General features: G+C 53.7%; 1 protein-coding gene across 1 annotated transcript in view; it reads right to left on the bottom strand.

The window, feature by feature from the left end:
- SPAG6 (sperm associated antigen 6) overlaps nucleotides 1–1,546 on the bottom strand; it is a 67,370-nt gene extending 65,824 nt beyond the window's left edge. The window contains exon 1 of the mRNA XM_054992147.1: nucleotides 1,495–1,546. The gene's annotated coding sequence lies outside the window, so the exon portion shown is untranslated. The remainder of the gene's footprint in view (nucleotides 1–1,494) is intronic.
- Nucleotides 1,547–18,125: the final 16,579 nt, after the last annotated feature.

The following is an 18,125-nucleotide window of genomic DNA, read 5'->3' as shown; positions in this document are numbered from 1 at the left end:
TCTGCAAATTTAAGGAGAGATGGAGGATTTAGTCCCGGGCCTTCTAGTCTGACGTTGACCCCCCACATCCCCTTGTCTCTGCCCAGGACTATCACTGAGGCTCACACTGATCTTTGAGAACCCATTTGAAGACCTTTGCCTCCCTGCTATTATTCTGCACATCGCCCCAGAATCTCTAAACTGAACTGAAAGCATCCTGTCCCAAGTAGCCCAATCCTGTGCGTGTTCAGTTCACCCAGATGTAAGTGCCACCAAGTGAAGTGGGAGTGCTGCCTTAGAACATTAATCTTCTCCTCTGCGACCTCTCAACAAGGGGAAAGGGCCATCGCCAACCTAACCGCTGCGGCCTGGGGTGGAGCGATGAAACAGACCCTCGGCCCATACGGCTTATTATCTGCTGCTCTAACTTGCAGCGGGGCTGCAGGGACTCAGGCAGAGAGAGGCCTTCCGCATCTCTTAATTCTTTTAGCTGGAGATGCCGGGATTGAACGGGGGCGGGGGCTCCTGCAGCTGCTCCGCCACTGACTCTGGACCCCTCCCTGGAGAGAAGCCACCGCAGCGCTTCTTATTCGGCGCCGGTTCCCAGGAGGTCAAGGGCTGCAGCGGAACGAACGTTTAAAAAGCAAATGAGTCTTTTCCTTCTGCCTGTTGCCGCCGGAGCCCCTCGCTGCACTCCAGAAAGCGGCGGCTGCTCCTTAGGCTCAAGGCAGGGGACTGGGGAGGAGAAGAACCGCGGGCGGCGGCGCAGGCCTTGGAATCTGGGGTGGAAGCTCGGAGCGGGCAAGAGCCACGGAAGCACGGGGGGGGGGGGCGAGGCTGCTTCTTTCTGCCTTCCAGGCAGCGCCCGAGCAGCCCTTGAACCCCCGCCGCTGCAGCAGCAGAACTCGCCGCGCAGTCCTCCGCAGAGCTCCTCGCCTCTCGTGGCCAGTCGCGGACTCCGCACAAGACTGCGCGGAACTGGCTGACAGCGGGGGAACGGGAGGGGGGTCGGCCTCCCGCCCAGGGGACGCCCTATTGCGCGCGGCTTTTGCAGCCGGGAAGAGCTAGACTCTCGTGCGTACGCTGCAGCCGAGGCCGCCCGAGTCTGCCTCCGCAGGCCCGAGGGGGCAGCGGGCTCAGCTCGGCCTCTTCCTGGCAGAGTTGCCAGGCAGCGAAGCGCAGGCCCCGGGTGGCTGGCGGCCTCCGGCGAAGCCCGGATCTCGGCGGAGAAGCCGAGCCCCGGAGGGCCCCGATCCGCTGAGCCGCCCTCCGGAGGGGGAGGGGAGGTCCGAACTGGGCCCGAGGCTCCTGGGCCCGAGCAAGCCTGCCGCGGCCCGTTGCGACGGATAGGCGTGCGCCGGGCCGGGCCATGCACAAGCTGCAGGCGCCTTTAGAGCCGCGGCGGGCGACGGCGCGTAGCAGGGCTCGCAGCGCCTCCAGAGAAGTCGGCAGAGCTGCTAGAAGCGAGACGAGCGGCCCGCACCGGCATTCGTAGCAACCTTAAACTGCACTCACATGCACAGGATTTGCAAGCAAGTTCGGAGGACTGGAAAGAACCGAGGCCAAACCCTGCCCCAGCAGTTCCGCTCCCAGGGCGGGCACTGAGTTGAAACAGCGTTAAAATCTGGGGGAAACGCGATCCTGCAAGAGCCACCCACGCACCGCCCCCCCCCCACACACACACCGTCGCCTCCGTCCTGCAATGCGCATGTGCGGCTCAGAGCTCGGCTTTCATTTTGAACAGCCGCGTTTCCGTCCCGAAGGGCCTGGCGAGTCTTAAGCGGGTCCCTTGACAGCTACAGACACGCGCAGCCATTGGCTGCCCCCGCAACGGGACTCCAGGCCGCGATCCGACACGCGCTTGCTCCCGAGGAGCGCAGCTGTGGGGCTCAGCAGCAAGCCCTGAAACGCCGGCTTAGGCGCCTGTTTATCAAAGTTCCTGTTCGCCAAAGGCTTCCTCCGCGGCCCGGCGCCCCAGTGGGCCGGACAGAGCTCGGGCAGCCCTGGAGCCTCGCTCTTCTGCAGCCGCAAAGGCGCAAGTGCTGGGAGCCAAGAGCAGGTAGCTGAAGAGGTGCCCCCCTTCTGGGATGCCCCAGCCTCGCCTGGCCCTCGCTCCTAAGGAAATGCGTGTTAGACTGAGCCTTGCACCGGCTTCATTCCAGCGCTCTTGCTTAATTGCCCCACGATCTTTTTTTTAAGCCATGACTTTCAAGAATGTCTAAAATAGTAAGGAGTCCAGCAGCACCTTTAAGACTAACCAACTTTATTGTAGCATAAGCTTTCGAGAACCACAACTCTCTTCGTCAGATGCAAGAATGTCTGCAGTCCGCTTTAAAATATATACAAAAATAAGTAAATAAATAAGTCGTGCCAACGAAGCAGCCCACCGTTGAAAGGTTTCAGAGGCTTATAAACCGACATGCTTGTCAGTAAACTCAACAAATGTTAATGAGATGCTTCCAGGGAAATGATCTTAGTCGAGTGCAGGAGATCTTTATAGCCATGTTATAAGAAATCCTTCAGACAACTCGGTAACATCTGCGATAGCCTTTAGATAAACCTCTCCACGGAAGACGATTGTTTTTACAATCAAACGCCCAAGATCATAACCCTCCTTAACTCAACAGTTAGAAATAAAATAAAGACAATCAGTCAGCCGTTTCTGCATCGTAGAAGCACCAGCTAGAAAAAGTTAAGCATTTTTGAAGTCCCGTTTATTCCAATGGCGGGGAAACTCTCCAGCTGAAAGGAATGGGACTTCGAGACTTTAACTTTGGCTCGATGGTGTCCTGTGCGTTTAGAATGGGGATACATGGAAAGCTAGATCACTGGAGCTACCTGCTGAAAAGAAACCCCTTTACTGCCTAGGCAGACGGTAATCGGGTTTATCAAGTGAGAGTTCCAGGTCATCACGGAGCCTCCAGTAATTAAAAGTCAAAATCCGGAGGCTCGGTACAACTGCATCTTTCTCAGAAATGGGCACTTTGCCTTGATGACGATTTCAGATGCAGCCAATATTTGCTATTAACTTATAAACAACTTCTCCGCTTAATGCAGCCGGTCCAACCTCCGGGTAGTTGAACCGATCACAGAACAAAGTCTTAACTGACATTTAATTTTTAGTGTCATATAAAGCAGGTCTCCTTAGTATCAGATGCATCGTAATCAGAGGAACCATCATTTTTAAATGTTATGACGTTGCTCTGAGTTTTCTGGCATGCGCTTCGAAGCTGAGAGTACCTCCTCCCTCCACCATCATCAAAGTGCTGGGAGCTACTTTATTCCTCGCATCATAAACGCTCCAGGTGCAAATAACAAGCCCTTCGGTTCAACAAGATTTCTAAATGGTTTTTAGGGGTTACAGCGGACTCGGGGTCTCAAATCAGAAGTGATCTCTACTGGGCTGAAGCAGTTTCTTCTTCAAAATAAGCGGAACCTTGAAAGGGTCTCGGGTAGAAAGAGGCGATGGGTCCGGTGCAGCACCCAGCGTGAGAGCGGGACAGAACTCCCGGCCAGCGCCCTGCCCCATCGCGCAGAGTCTTGGAAGAGGTGGAGGCAGGGCTTGAAGCCCCGTCTGCGCTTCCTTGGCCGTGAGCCTCGATCGGCACGGTGAGGCTTGCTGGGCCCCAGAGTGGGGAGTATGAAGTATAGGGGGAGTATGAGTATAGGGGAGTCTCTCACCCACCTGTTGGCCAAGACCACCCTGGCTCGGTTTTGGCCGTTCTTTCCTTCCAGCCAACCCCTGGGACCTCTATATGACACCCACTCGTTTCTATGGAAGGGACAGCCGAATCCTACGCACCTTTACTCGGAAATAAGTTCTGGAGTGTTCAATGGAGTCTACTCCCAAGTGAATGCGCACAGCTCTGTTCCGCATCTTCACGGTGTTTTGCTTCAAATCTAGGCCCCCGCAAGGCTAGTCTGTCAGAAGGGTTCTTTCTAGCTTTTTCTCGGAGTTGCATTTTTTCTGTGTGTAGGAAGGATTTTTAATTTCCGGGGGGAGATCGTTCAAACAGCCGAACAAGCAGGCACCCTACAATCCGAAGAGTCCAGGAAAAGCTTTGCCCCTTGGTTCTGCTGACCAGACTGGCCCGTAGAATCTGGCCCCAGAGGTGCCTGGCGCGTTTTTCGCGCTCATTTCAAGTTGTTAACATTTTCTGGCTGCTAAAAGTGGCTGTATCCCTTTGGGACGGAGGTGACTTTGTCAGCGAATTATTATGATTTACCTTATTTATAGCCCACCCTTCTCACTGAGACACAAGGCGGATTACACAGTGTAAGTCAATATAATCAATTGCATTGACGTTTCCATAAGCAATGTAATTTGGTATAAAAATGTAAATTTGCAGAGTTGAAAACAAGCCGAAATCTGATACAGAGCTGAAGAAATGCTGAAACCAAGCATTAAGCAGATTATAAGCCTGAAATATTAAACACAGAAACTACCCAGTACGATCATATTTACAGCAACAGACAGTACATAGTAGTATAATCTATACTCTCTACTCCTTTACTAATGCGTTTCTTTTGCATCTCTTTGTAACCTCCTTGTTACAGCCCAGCCCTCCTATCTGAGTTAAAAAAAACCTCTTGAATAAGTCGGTTTTGCATGGTTTAGTAGGCCAACTAGAACTTCATTTACAAACGGAGGGGTTCTGGGGCCTCTGGACCAGCCTTCTGCCCTTGGTGATCCCCACTGGCCCAGATTGGGGGTGGGGGGGTGATTCTTGGAGGGTAAGTAAGATGCACTTTCATAGTATACTCAAACCACCATCCTGACTATTTTTACCACCTCACCTCGACATGTTTACTTGGGAATAAATCCTATTGATCTCAGTGAGACTAGCTTAACACTGGGTTAAATTTAGGACTTTCAGCCTATCTTTTTCGGAGTGAATGTGCAAGCCGCATCTAAGCCCTAAAGCCCAGCCAACAAACACATGAATGTGGTCTCATTGGACGACACCCAAATGCAGAAGAAAGTCTTATTAATTTAACTCAATAAATTGGTCGTGGTCCGACTCGAGTTGGCTTCCTAACCGAGTTCTAGGCCTGTTTAGAAGTCAATACTTTAAGAAAACACCTGGTAAACATTCCCAAACAATCTGGCTGCAATTCCCTCATATGGCCTAAAAAGTCTACTCTAGAATTATTATTATTTATGTAATTTAAAATTATAGTTAGTTAGACATAATCGATAAAAACTATATCTGCTAACACCGTAGTGAGCCCCATCTAGCAACTGGCCTCCACTTTTTTTAACCGGTAATTGAACAGTTTCTAACTGCTCTGTTAGAGATACTCCTGCCTGCAGCTGAAACACAGCCCTGTTCAAGAGCTGCTTCATACCCCTTGAGGTGGATAGCAGATTCTAGACTGGTCTTCTAATTCCACCAATTAAATCAAACCAGTTTCAGTCCTGCAATTCAATTGGTTTGACAAAGCAACCCTAAAATATAGTCACCTCCTCTAAACTGATTGGCCTCAATGGGCTTAAAAGCAATGCCAGTTCCTCATGCACAAGACAAGGCACTCCCTCGAGTTGTTTCAGTTTGTATACCGCTCCGGTCCACTCTGTCAATAAAAATTACAGCCCACATAAGCGAGCCAGTGTGATGGAGCGGCTAGCCTGTCCTACTAGGATCTGGGAGACCCACGTTCAAATCTCCACTCTGCCATGGAAGCTTGCTTGGGCCAGTCTCACACTGTCAGCCTAACCTACCTCACAGGGTTGTTGTGAAGATATTATGGAGGAGAGGAGAATGATGTAAGCAGCTTTGGGTCCCCATTGGGGAGAAAGGTGGAATATAAATAGTGGATAAATAAGTATGCTGTGCTTTGGAAATCAAGTTGGTCTTTAAGGTGTTACTGGACCGGAATCTTGTAAAGGGATCCCTGAAGAAAACAGAAGGACTTTGAAAAATCGAGTGCGTGTGTAATATTTTTTCTTGCTCCCACTTCCAAACGGAACACTCTGGCCAGCTTGTCACATTGCTCTCTACACCGCGCTAGCTTTAGGAAACCTAATAGGAGGCAGGCGTTCCAAAGCGCTGTACAGGCATGATTTCAGTAATCCTTCCCAGAGTCCCTGTTCATTAGATCGGTATTCTCTCCATCTTGCTGAGGTTGAAAAGGTGGCTTGCAGAAGTTCATCGAGTGAGTTCCTCACTGAGGTGAGGTGTGAGACAGGAACTCCCTCCTTAGCAGTCGACATGGGTATTGCACCAGCTCTGGAAAGTTGTTAGTCATGAGCCTAAATGTCTGCCGGTGGCAGGGATCCCGGGCGGTGATCTGCCTCGACTCCTCAGAAAGGAGAGCTGCTGTCCGCAGCAGGACAGAGCGGAGCCTTCTGCTCCACCCCCGCCCCCCTTGCTTTGCAAGTGTTCTGCTGTTTCGTTTCCCTGCTAACTTCAAAGGAAGGCTGGCCTACCGGGCTGCCCCGACTCGATGGCAGAAGGCCCCAGGGACGCAGCAGGTCCCAGTTTCAGGCTCCAGCATGCCCAGTTAAAAAGGAACTCCAGCAGTTGCCAGTGTAAAGAAGACCAGAGAAAACCTGAGACCTCGGAGAGACGTTGCCGGCTAGTAGACAACACTGGCCGTAGTAAACCAATGGTGTGTCCCAGTATATGGTCATATATTAGTCGGTTAGGCAAATTCCCCAGTGCAAAGAATCATGTCTTGGTCAAAGAAGTTGTGTGAGTGCATAGGCAGGGAAATGCTAAATTTTAAACCAGCCCGCTCAGATCCAGTTTGCATTGCTTGGGGATATTCCTCATTCAAGTAAACTGGCAGCCCGGTTGAACCAGAGGATTTGAACTCTAAACTGTTTGCCCATCCAGTAAATCCCACAGACCTGACTCGGGAGTAAATGTATTTAAGGTCGGGGCCTAGCCCAGGGGTCCCAAGCTGGAATCCTTTCAGCTTTGCCAGCAGGCTCCGTGCCTCTCGGGGACAAAACGTGGCGCCTGGAGAAGGGGGCGCCTGCCGCAGGGAACCGGCAAGGCTTTGACCCCAGCGTCTGCTCGATTTGGGACGGGACAGGCTCGCCTCACCCCCAAAATGTGTGGCTGTGGGAGTTGTTGTGATAGTCAACGCGGAAGCGTTCTCGCTGATGCCTGCAAACCATTTTTGTTGTCGTTGAGATGCTGCTTACCAAATGCTGGGAGGGAGGGAGGAACCTGCAATCGCGTTGCTGACCTTCCCCGAAGTCGGTTTAGGCTGATCGCCTGGGCTGCGAGGCACAGGCTTACGGTCAGCTCTCCCATTATTGTTGTTATCCGCTGGCATTTTTGTGCGCAAAGTATACCGGGCTGTCCAAAGTCATTTTTGCCTATTTTACCCTTGCAACTGCCCCTCGCTCTGGGACCTCCGATGAGCTCACTCCCGGATAGGAATGTGGGCGAAGAGCCCGAAGATCCAGTTGCAATAGCCTACCTTGGAGGCGAGGCTGCTGTCCAGCAGCTCTCAGACTGTCCGCTGCCACTAGCTCGGGTCATATTTTGAAACCGACTGTGTTGGGTTTTGGAGGGATGGCGGCATGGTATAGCTCGATCTCATCAGATCTCCAAAGCTAAACAGGGTCGGTCCTTGGATGGGAAACCACTGAGGAAGACTGCAGAGGAAGGCGCCTGCAAACCCCCTCTGCTTCTCACTTGCCTTGAAAGCCCCTAGCTGGGGTCGCCATAACTCAGTTGTGACTCGACCACACTTTACACACGCGTGTTGGGTTTTATTTCTCCTTGTGAGCTGGGCGGGTGGGAGAGAGTGACTGTTCTGCCTGAGTGGCGATGGGCGTCTTCCACAGAGGACGCCGCCCCAATAACAGCCGCGTTCGCCCCGTCCACAACCTTGCAGATCCAACCTGCGCCTAAAGCGCCTTTGCAGTGGGATGCTGAAGCGCAGTAGGTGCCGGGAATGAGGTTCTGTTTATTTCAACTGGACTTCCCAATATAGATGCTGCAAGCTGTAAGCACAATGTCGCCCCCTGACCTGAATTGCAGACTGAGCGCTGAAGGAGGGGCGCTACTCCATTCACGACCCGTTTACGCAGAATTACTTGTTTACATTTCCTCTGGAGTTAAGACTCCCCAAATTCATGAGATCAATAATTCTCCATTTAAAAATACTGGGCAGGATCTAGCCAAAAGTAATGAATTAACTCTTCAAGTACATTTTATCCCCTCCTGTCTCAGGTACCTCCGAGAAAAGTTCTCCCCTGCAGCATGTTATCCTCACAACAGTCCTGTGAGGTAGGCATGACTGAGAGAGAATGACTGCCCCAGCTCACCCAGCCAGCTCCACGGGCAAGTGTTGAATCTAAGTCTCCTAGAGGCTAATCTGGCCCTCTAGCCACTAAACAACAACACCCTTTGCTGGAAAGTGGCGTCAAGTCGCAGTCGATTTATAACGACCCCGCAGGGTTTTCAAGGCAAGAGGCAACAGAGATGGTCGGTCCTGCGAAATGGGAAAGTTAAGTGAGGACCAATTAAATTCACAACAGCGACTGACAGTACAATCATAAGAACGTTTTCCTGGAAGTAAACCCTATTAAATAGACTGGAATCGGATTCCGAGTAGACCTGCTTAGAAGTGCCCTCGAAGTCTATGAAACCCAGGGTGGGTTTTGTAGTCTGGGGGATTTGGCAGCCCAGTTGTGTAACTTTGGCTGGACCCTACCCCCTCTGAGCAGGATGAGGGTGCTGTAGAGGCGAAAGTGTCAGACTAGCGTCTGAGAAAACTGCCTTGGAATCCCCTCTCTTCCACGAAGGCGACCTTAGTTGGGCCAGCCGCTCTTTCTCAGCCGAGTCTACCTCGCAGGGTTGTTGAGAAGATAAAATGAAGGAGGGAAGAATCATGTTCGCTGCTCTGACCTCCTTGGAGGAAGGGAGATGTGAACATGCACTAAATGAAGAATCAGAGCAGGAGGTTCTTGCTGTTGCTAAGCAATTCTGGTTGGGAGGACATTCATTGGTCTGGGGAAAAGTGATAGGAAAGGAAAGTGCACCCAGCATAGGAAAAAATAGCAATCTAGTTGACCGCCCTGACGCAGACTTTCCTGTCACACCATACAGATGATGTGTCATAGCGGAGCGTCACTTGCAACTGGTGTGCGTATAGACCCACCTGACTCATGTATTCAGGCGAGACTAGAAGAAGATCTTTTTGCTAAGGGGCTCTGTGAACGTGGAAATGTCCGGGACATCGGAACTAAATCCTTTAGAGGGGCCTAAACATTGCAGATCGCATGTGCAACAGACCACTTAAGGCAAAGATCGCAAACACACTCCAGTGACGCCTTAAAAACCGGCACAGCTGAGTCCAGCATAAGCTTTCCTGAGTCAGAGCTCACTTCATCAGATGCAAACGGTGTGGAAAATATTTTTTTTTAAAGAAAGACAGAGACTTTAACATCCAAAATCACAGCAAGGGGGGAGGTTTAGAAGCAAGTCCCATTTTCTTCAACAAGACCTATTCCAGAATGAACATGCCCTGCAACTCATTCCCATACTTGTTTACTCGGAAGTAAATTCGTTGACTTCAATGGGATTTGCTTCTGAGTAAGTGTGTTAATTACATAAAGTCTGTATAGACGTCAAACCTCTTGAAATCAACGGAATTTACTTGGGAACAAATGGGGTCTGGGGAGGAAGTATTGATTTCAAGGTAGCCCCTCCCTAGCCCCTGACACGCTGGCCTGACGGCTCTTTCCGGAGCAAAGAGAAACCGGGCAGCCGAGGTCTTGTGAGCAGTCTTAGTTAACAGGAATCATAACGGGAGATTCCAGAGGAAAACCCGTGGAGAGATGCCAAGAAAGAGCCTGCAGCCGGCCGCTGGAAGGCAGGATAGCGGAGAGCAGCGGGAAGAGCTCTGCGCGGGGGCCGTGAAAGGCCTTCAAAAGCAGGCCTTTAAAGCAAATGCATGCATTTAAGCACAACTCCGGTGTGATTTCGGCCATTGGCACGGGTTCCCAAACACTGAAAGTCTTGGAAGCGCTTCCCACGGAGGTTCCAAACCCGGATTGGCCGGAGCAGCTCACTGCAAAATCTGGGTTTACTTCTCACACTTGTAGGAAGGTCTCCCCGGCGTGCAAAGGCTAACCCTGATCCGTTGTTTCCTATGGAATTTTTCTTCCAAGTAAGGATTCAACACAGAAATGCCGGTGCCAGAAGGCCTTTAAAATCAGGCCCAGAAACATCCCCCCCATCTCTTTTCTATTTTATTTTTATTTTGTAACATCCAGCCTGAGAAAGAGTTCTGGTGAACTCGGAAGCTTGCCCTGTTTTGGGTCCTTATAGCTGGTCCTAATAAAAGATATTCCATACATTGTGGTTTTAGTTTTTGGATTTGGTATCAGGAAGGCTGCAAACCACCTTTGCCTACTTAAGATGCGAACAATGTAACCGTATCGCCTTAGTGCTGTCCCTCACCCCTAAGCCTAAACCGTCTTCCATTGGAAACCCCGTGACTTGCCCGGTTGCTTTTCAGGGGACCGATCTCGGCAGAAGGTGCAACGCTCAGGTTACAAACCGCTTCTTGAGGCCTGTATGGTATTCCATAATGACTGGCGCCCCGCAGTTTCAGACTGCAATTTGATGTAGTGGTTAAGAGCGCGGGACTCTAATCTGGAGAGCCAGGTTTGATTTCCCACTCCTCCACTTGAAGCCAGCTGGGTGACCTTGGGCTAGTCACGGCTCTTTAGGAACTCTCTCAGCCCCACCCACCTCACAGGGTGTTTTGTTGTGGGGATAATAGTAACATACTTTCTAAACTGCTCTGAGAGGGTGTTAAGTCATCCTGAAGGGCGGTATATAAATCGAATGTTGTTGTTGTTATTGTTGTTATTCATGGAAGACACAGAAATGGAGACTCCCCGCAAGATATGCTCTGACCCCCCGACCCAGGACGGGACACGCCTTGCGAGCCTCCCAGTGGAAACATACGAGATCCTAAGCACCTTTACCCCGTGTAGATTTACTCCAATCCAAACCCATTGATTCCCACAGACTGAAACCCTGCATAGCACTCTTACTCGGGTGCAAGTTGCGTTGAAACCAACCGGGGTTTACACCCGAGTAAATGGCCTTGAGGTCTACTCATCTGTCCACGTGGCTGGGCTCGGGAACTGGGCCGCCCCTTCTGGGGTTGTGGGGGGATGGAGGGGCGGGCATCGGTGTGGCTGGCCATAGAACCAATGAGCGGGTCTAAAAGCCTCTGCTCTGGAGCGGCTGCAGCTCACGAAGCTCCGGCGCGCCACGGATTCGGGATGCCGCCGGTGAGATCTCTCCGTGGCTGCGGGAGGCGTCCGGCAATAAGCCAGGCGGTGCGGATCGGCCGCTGGTTTCGGAGGCGCCCCTGGGCGCGGCTCCTGCCGAGGAAGGCATGCTGGGGAAGGGCCACCAACCGCCCGCGGTGGCGAGAAGGGGCGAGCGGAGCAAGGGACGCCTGACCCACCGCCCCTCGCCGGCTTCTGCCGGTCTCGCTGGCCACCCACGCCCGAGCCCGCCGTATCGGGGAACCGGCAGGCAGCGGAGGCCCCCCGGATTTCCAGCCCCGCCCCGCCGGCTCTCAGGCCGGAGAACGAGAGCTCCGGGCCCAAACAAAAGGGCGTGTGGGGCGCACAATGGAGACGAGCTGCGCGGCTGCACCAGCGCTCGGCCGGGGCGAGGCGGGGAGGCGGCAAGCAGCAGTGGCCGCTCGGGCTGCCAATGGCGGGAGTGGTTGCTACTGGCAACCGAGCGGCCCGGAGCACCTCCCGAGGAGCGGCGACGCAGGGCAGGCCGGGGAGCCGGCAGCGAGAGCCCACCGGGGGTGGCCGCCAGTCCCTGCCGGAGCCCCGAGCCGCCTCCGCGGCGGAGACAATGGGAATCGAGAGGGCAGGAGCGGGCGGGGGCGCGGGAGCGAGGCTCCCAGTCCCTGCCCGGGGAGGGCCTCATTCTGCGCTGCAGGCACAGCCCTGCGGGCAGGCGGGCAAGCGGGCAGGCAGGCAGCAAGACACATCGCCGGCTGGAGCCCCCGCAGATAGAATCCCCTGACTCCTGTTCATCGACCACCCACCCCGGAGTAATTAATCCGGATTAACTGTTAGCCATTATCTGTTTTTACAACCCCTAAAGTGGACTGGACCCCACCCCACTGGGGGCATACAGGATGGGGGGAGTTGCTCTATAGCTAATGTGCCCCCTCAGGGAACCTTAAGCACCTACTTCATTGGGGAGGGGGGTCGATGGCAGAGGGGGCTGGGAAATGAAGGGAAGTCTTCTGAAAGTATGCCCTTTGTTATTCCGCACTGTAGTCTGAATCTGGAGTGAAATTCTTCCCTGCCGGATCTGATGAAACGACCATTATTTCGGCCAGAATCCTTTCTAACAGCGGGCAGGGAGATTTCCTGGGAAGCTCAAAAGTCAGACACGAAGGCATCCTCGGTACTCTGAGGTATACTGCTTCTAAACATGGAGGTTCCATTTAACTCTGGCGGCTAATAGCTACTCAAGCTACTTGCTGCACTTGCCACGGGCTGCAGGGTTGTTTAGCTGTTTCATTCGTGGCTGCGCTTGCTTTTCCAGTCAACCAGGCACACATATTAACACCTAGGTCGGTTTTGAAGCTGATTTTAGTGGTTTGCCAACTATAACGCTACCAGATTCCCTAGATCCCAGGGAAATGGATTCAACATATCAGGGGGTTTTAGGCTCTCCTACTCTCCCATCACAATATTGGGATAATAACACTGACCTCCCATTACCTGAAACATCCCAAAGATACTCTTTGAACGCTCCAAAGCGCTATATAAATCCTGACTCCAACGCTCCCCACAGGCTTTCCTTTGGAGGGCTGAGCCTTTGAGAAGATGGATCAGCGAAGCCAGGGAGGTTAGGCCGCACTTTCAGAGGGGAAATGAAGGGGGCGAGTTTCCACCCCGGAACAATTTGGCGAACTTTTTGAGCACGGCCGGCAAGACCTTCGGACCTCCCAGTTGCCGCCGCTCCAGTCACCTCTGGCAGGAATCTCCTCCCCCGAAAATGAGAAGGAGAATTACGGTTTGTCCGGCTGACCGAGCCAAGCTCCGAGTTACATTTCCTCACCAGCCAGGCCTCCTAAGCCGGACTCCGGAGGCCACCCGCAGCCCCGCGGTCCAGCCTCCCTCCTCGCCCCGCAGGTCCCCCTGGCCACCGTCGCCGGCTGGACAGGGAAGCAACTAGTGAGAGTCCCAACTGTCAGCCACGAGGGAGATGCGCCGCCGGCTGCTCTCAGCAGAGGTCAAGACCAGCGGGGGGGGGGGGGGCTTTTCAGCCGGCCTGGGATTTCGGCCGCCGCTCTCGGTAGCCAGCGCCGGGTACTGATTAGAGTGCCGGACTAGGATCTGGGCCACCCGCGTTCGATCCCCCTCTTTGCCACGGTGGCTCGCTGGGTGACCTGGGCCAGCCACGCGCTCTCAGCCTAACCTACAGCCTAACAGGGTTTATTGGGAGGGAAAAAATGGGAGAGACAATCATGGGAACCGCTTTGGGAAGAATGTAAAGTAAATGAAGAAGTGAATAAAATCACTTAAAAACCGAGAAGCGCTCTGGACTGGAATGCACACAAAGAGAGAGAATTAATATGTACTCGATGCCTATAGATCTCGGACTGTCTGTCTGGAAAGAGATCGGGAGAGATTGGTTTCAGCATATCGAAAAAGAGGTCTCTGAATTCCAAGCCAGTGTTTTAAGGAGAGGATGGGAGTTCCTCAGCACAGCGCTGCTCTCTAGCTATTCTAACTTGAGACTTGACACACACATGCACACCTTTAGTTGCCTCTCTCAGAAATATAACCGGTGAAGCTTCCCTATCTCCGCTTCGTCAGTGTTTATCCAGTTGAATTTCTGCCTAACACGCAACACACTTTTTAAAAGTGGCTCCCGGGTGTGGTGCACTAGAATGCCAACATGGCATGAGGGGGCTGAATGGGGTCCCTTGGCGAGGAAGGACACCCGCTCTTCTTTTTCCGGTAAGGCGTTCCCTGGGCGCAGAGCAGGAGCAATAGCAGCGGAGGAGGAGGCACAGGCGCCCCGAGCACGCAGCCATTTGCTTGACTGCAGCAACCTCAGTGGGTCTTGTTACAGTTCATAAGGCCGAGTTTTTGGTTTAGTGGAAGGAAGTCCTTCCCCGAGGAAGAACCCTCCCAACCCCTCGGCAGTTAACAGGATCTATGCAGTTCCGGGGAGAGGGTGGCATTGGCTACAGCTCTGGAATCCGGAAGCCTTTTGGCCCCTGGAGGGAGATGGGACTTTTCCTGGTTTTGAAGCGCTTCCCAAGGCGACAGGCAGAACTGGCAAAGGAGGGTCTCTACAGGCAAGAGGGCAGGCGCAGCCAACCCTCTCTTCCCACCGTCAACAGACGGCCAAGGGGAGGAAGAGCTCGACCTGTTTTGCACTCCTCCACCCTAAACGAGAGGTTCAGCCGGGATAAAGGGCCAGAATTCAAAGAGGGCTCCGGCGTAGTTTGCCCAAGAACCCCGCAAGGTGTCCCGCCCACCGGCCGGTTGGACCTCCAGGCAAAGTGCCCGGGAAAATGAGCGGAGTTTCCCAAGCGGTTGGCACTCAGGCCGCAGGGGAGGTTCGAAGAAGAGAGAGGAAATCCCAGGGGAGTGGTGCCGAGGACGGACGAGGTGTTCAGGAGGCGGTGCGCCTAGAATGGGTTCCAGAAGTCCCCCCTCTTAAACAACCAGATTGGTCTCTGAAATATTAATGGGAAAAGAGCCTCTGGGCATGTGCAGCGCGCCTTTCCCTCTGCACTGGATCGCCGCCGCTTTTCGGAAACATTTAGTATTAAAGCTCCGCCTCTTGTAGTACCGGGGAGGGAGAAGAATAAACTCTTTTATTTTATTATGCACCAGGGCTCCCAGTCTCTGTGTCTAGAGAGACTGTATGACGCACTGGAGAGCGTCGAACTGGTGGAGGGACAAAAGTCCCTCTGCATGTCAGAGTTGTGCGTTTGCCACCGCAGCTTCTCTGGACTCCGAGGCTTCAATCCTGTGCGCAGTTATTTGAGCTTCTGCGGCCCTTTGATGCGTATTGAATCGAGCGAGATCTACTTAACGCACAGGTTATGTGGTCGAGGTCCAAAGTCTGAAGTTCTCTAAGCGGCCTTAGGCATTATTCTCTGTACCTAAATATTAAGGGATCAAACTGTACTGCTAATTTACAGAGCGTAACTCCTAGGAATAGGGGAGACTGGAGTATTGGCTAATAAGCAGCACTTTTTAATGAGGGGTGAGAGATGGCAATTAGTTGCAATTGTTGCAACTAACAACAACATTCCGCCTTGGAGTAAACGGTGTTGATCTTGTGCGTAGCTTCGGCTTCCAGGCACCGTTTTTTCCAAGGGAGATGTCATTTTCCTCCCGCCCCCCGTTGGGAACAGCGCAGGCGTCTCTCTCGAAACCGGTTCGTAGCATCGCTCGCCCCCTTCCTTGCCCGGGCTGCAAAATCCTGACTCCCCCAAGATTTCTTGACAGCCCCCTCCCCGTTCTCAGGCAAGAGCTGGAGCTGCGGGCCTCGCCGGGAGAGAAAGGCAGGATCCCCCTTCCTGCCGCAGCGCCTCGATCCGCTTTCCAATTTGGCGGCGGGGCGAGCGCAAAGGTGGGCCGGCGAGCCCGCGGTGGAGCAGGACTGCGCAAGCGCAAAATGGCTTCTCCTTCAGCAAGAGCCGAACCGGGGGAGGGGAGAGGGGGCGCCGAGTGGCAGCTCCGCAGTCCAGGGCAGACCCGCCGAGGACGGGAGCGTGGCGCCCGCTGCCGCCCCAGGGCCCGAAGCCGCCCGCGGTGGCTGCTGGCCCGGCCAAAGGGCGCACCAGCCCCGGCTGCAGCTTGCAGCCAGAGGGAGAAAGGAACAAGACAAAGCGTGGAGAGCGGAGCGCTAAGCTGGCGCTTCGGGTTTCAGCCAGGGAAGCGCTTCTCCGCTCGCCTCCGGGCTTCACCACTCTCCGAAATGACTGTTTTTCGGGAAAGGCAGGAAATAACTATTTAAAGAGGCGAGCAGAGAAGCCGCCCGTGCCCGCCGGGGTTGTTCTTCCGACCCTTCCCGGTCCGCTCTCCTCCCGACGTTCCCACCTTTTACTCGCACGTGGTCTCCTCTCCAGCCCTCCTCTGGCCGCGGAAATGTAGCCAAGGAAATGGCGAGGAAAGGCAGGGCGGGCGCTGCTGGCGAGGGGGGGGGGACCCGCGGTGATGGGGCGGGTTAAAGCAGGTGGCAGGCTTTCCCCAACAACGAGGCTTTTCTCAGAATATCGAAATCGCCTGGATTGTTTTAAATAGGTTTTTTTAAAAAAAATTAAAAAGGAAGCTTTTCTTAAGGAAATTTGTCTCCAGTAAGAGCAAGAACGTTGCGAATTAGCTGGGTGAAGCGTCGTTCTGGCATTTTGAATAAGCGGTCTAAAAATGTAGCAGGGCTCTGCGCACAAGGACAAAAGCCGCCGCGGTCTTGAGCCAGGCGGGCGGGCGCGCCACTGCTGTCTGTTCTGTGCGGGAGCAGGGCTCGAGAGTCGTGCAAACAGAACCGCCGGGCTTGTGCCTCGGTTTGGTGGCCGAGACGGGAACTGCAAGGAAGCGGATTCCACCAATGGAGGTTCAAAGGGAACGGCTAGGCAAGGATTCCAGGAGATCTGTGGGAAGGAGCGGGAGACCGGGGGGAGTGGGGGGGGGCACCGTCGTGTGGCAGCCGGACGCAGAGGCAGGTTCTCCCGCCCTGTCTGCAGTGGAAACTCAGGTGCTTCGCGATCTCCTTCGGGGAAGAAGCGGCAAAACAAAAAACAGCAACAGCAACAAAACTGGGGGGCTGTCAAAGCCGAGGGAAATCGTCTCTGGCCGGGACTGGAGGGACAAAGGCCCTCTCGCGTTTCTTCTCCTTCCCCCCAGTTGCCTGATCCAACCACGAGCTCTCTCTTCGCTCTTAAGGATGCCTGAAAGCCCCCCTTCGACCCACACTGGGCTTTAGCGAAAAGCTTTGCGACCGGAGACAAGTTTAGTGCACCCGCTGAAACCCAAGTTCGGTTGGACTGAAGCTCGAGATCAAGGGAAGCCGCTTAATTTTCTCCTGTGTTCATCGGTTGTGTGAACATCCCTTTCTATGGCTGTTCCCCTGGCCAACGTTTTTCCCCCTCAGGACAATTCTGCCCCCATTTCACAGTCCGAGCAGCCACGGCGGGACTTGGGCTGGGGCAGCTTCAGTTCCCAAAGGAGCCTGCGGTGCCTGGTCTTGGAATCGGACGGTTCCCCCTCCGCCGATCTCCACGGCTCTGGGTCTGGGTGCGGTTATGCGGTGGGGAGGGGCGAGAATGCACCGTGCACACGTTCAGAGGCACGCGATTGCCGAACGAGCCCCTGCCCCGCAAGCAAGCCCTCCCGGCTCTGCACTTAGGAGAGAGCCCCGGATCGGCATGCATTACCGCCCTGCCATGCAAAGGTTTGCAAAGAGCCGAACCGGCCCTCCCTTTGTGCGGGAGAACAATGGGCCGCGCAGTATTCCCCACTTAAGCGCCTCCCGAGACTCCCCGTATGCACAAGTCAGATTGCAACGGCAGAGCCCGCCGCCTGCGCTCGCATTTCTCTTTTCGTCTTCATTCCAGATTATGGTCATTATTTTGATAAAAGTGAAAAGTAAAAATAAATCCCGGGGCTTTAAGTAGTAACATCTTCGCACCACTGCAGTTTCTTCTGATATAAATATCATCTCTCCAATAACCGGTCTTGGGGGGGAAAACCCTAGAAGAACCAAAGGCTTTCATGGAAAGCATCAAGTTCATTTGTCCCCGAAGGAACCTTCAGCGCAATCTGAAGCAGAATCACGCCCTTGTAAACCTGTTGAAGTCTGTGGTCTTAGAAGGGAGTAACTTTTCTTAGGGTTGCGCGATAAATTTCAGGGGCACTAACAGTGAGCAGTGACAGTATCTGCTATCCGTCGTTTTCATTTCTTTGTCGCCTCTCCCTAACAACGAGGCTGGAGGCGGCTCACAACAGGAGCAGCACTTAACATCAAAGGAAACAACCAAGAGGGCCGTTCAGCACCCGACCTGTTCAGCACCCGAGCCAGCCGCCTGCTCTCTGCGGCCTTCCTGAAGCTCCAGGCCGCGAAAGGGCTTTTCTTGCCTTAAACTGGACTTCGAGAATG

This window comes from Eublepharis macularius, chromosome 11, assembly GCF_028583425.1.
Source record: "Eublepharis macularius isolate TG4126 chromosome 11, MPM_Emac_v1.0, whole genome shotgun sequence".
NCBI classification, from domain to species: Eukaryota; Metazoa; Chordata; class Lepidosauria; order Squamata; family Eublepharidae; genus Eublepharis; species Eublepharis macularius.
This window is presented reverse-complemented; position numbering and strand designations above follow the sequence as displayed.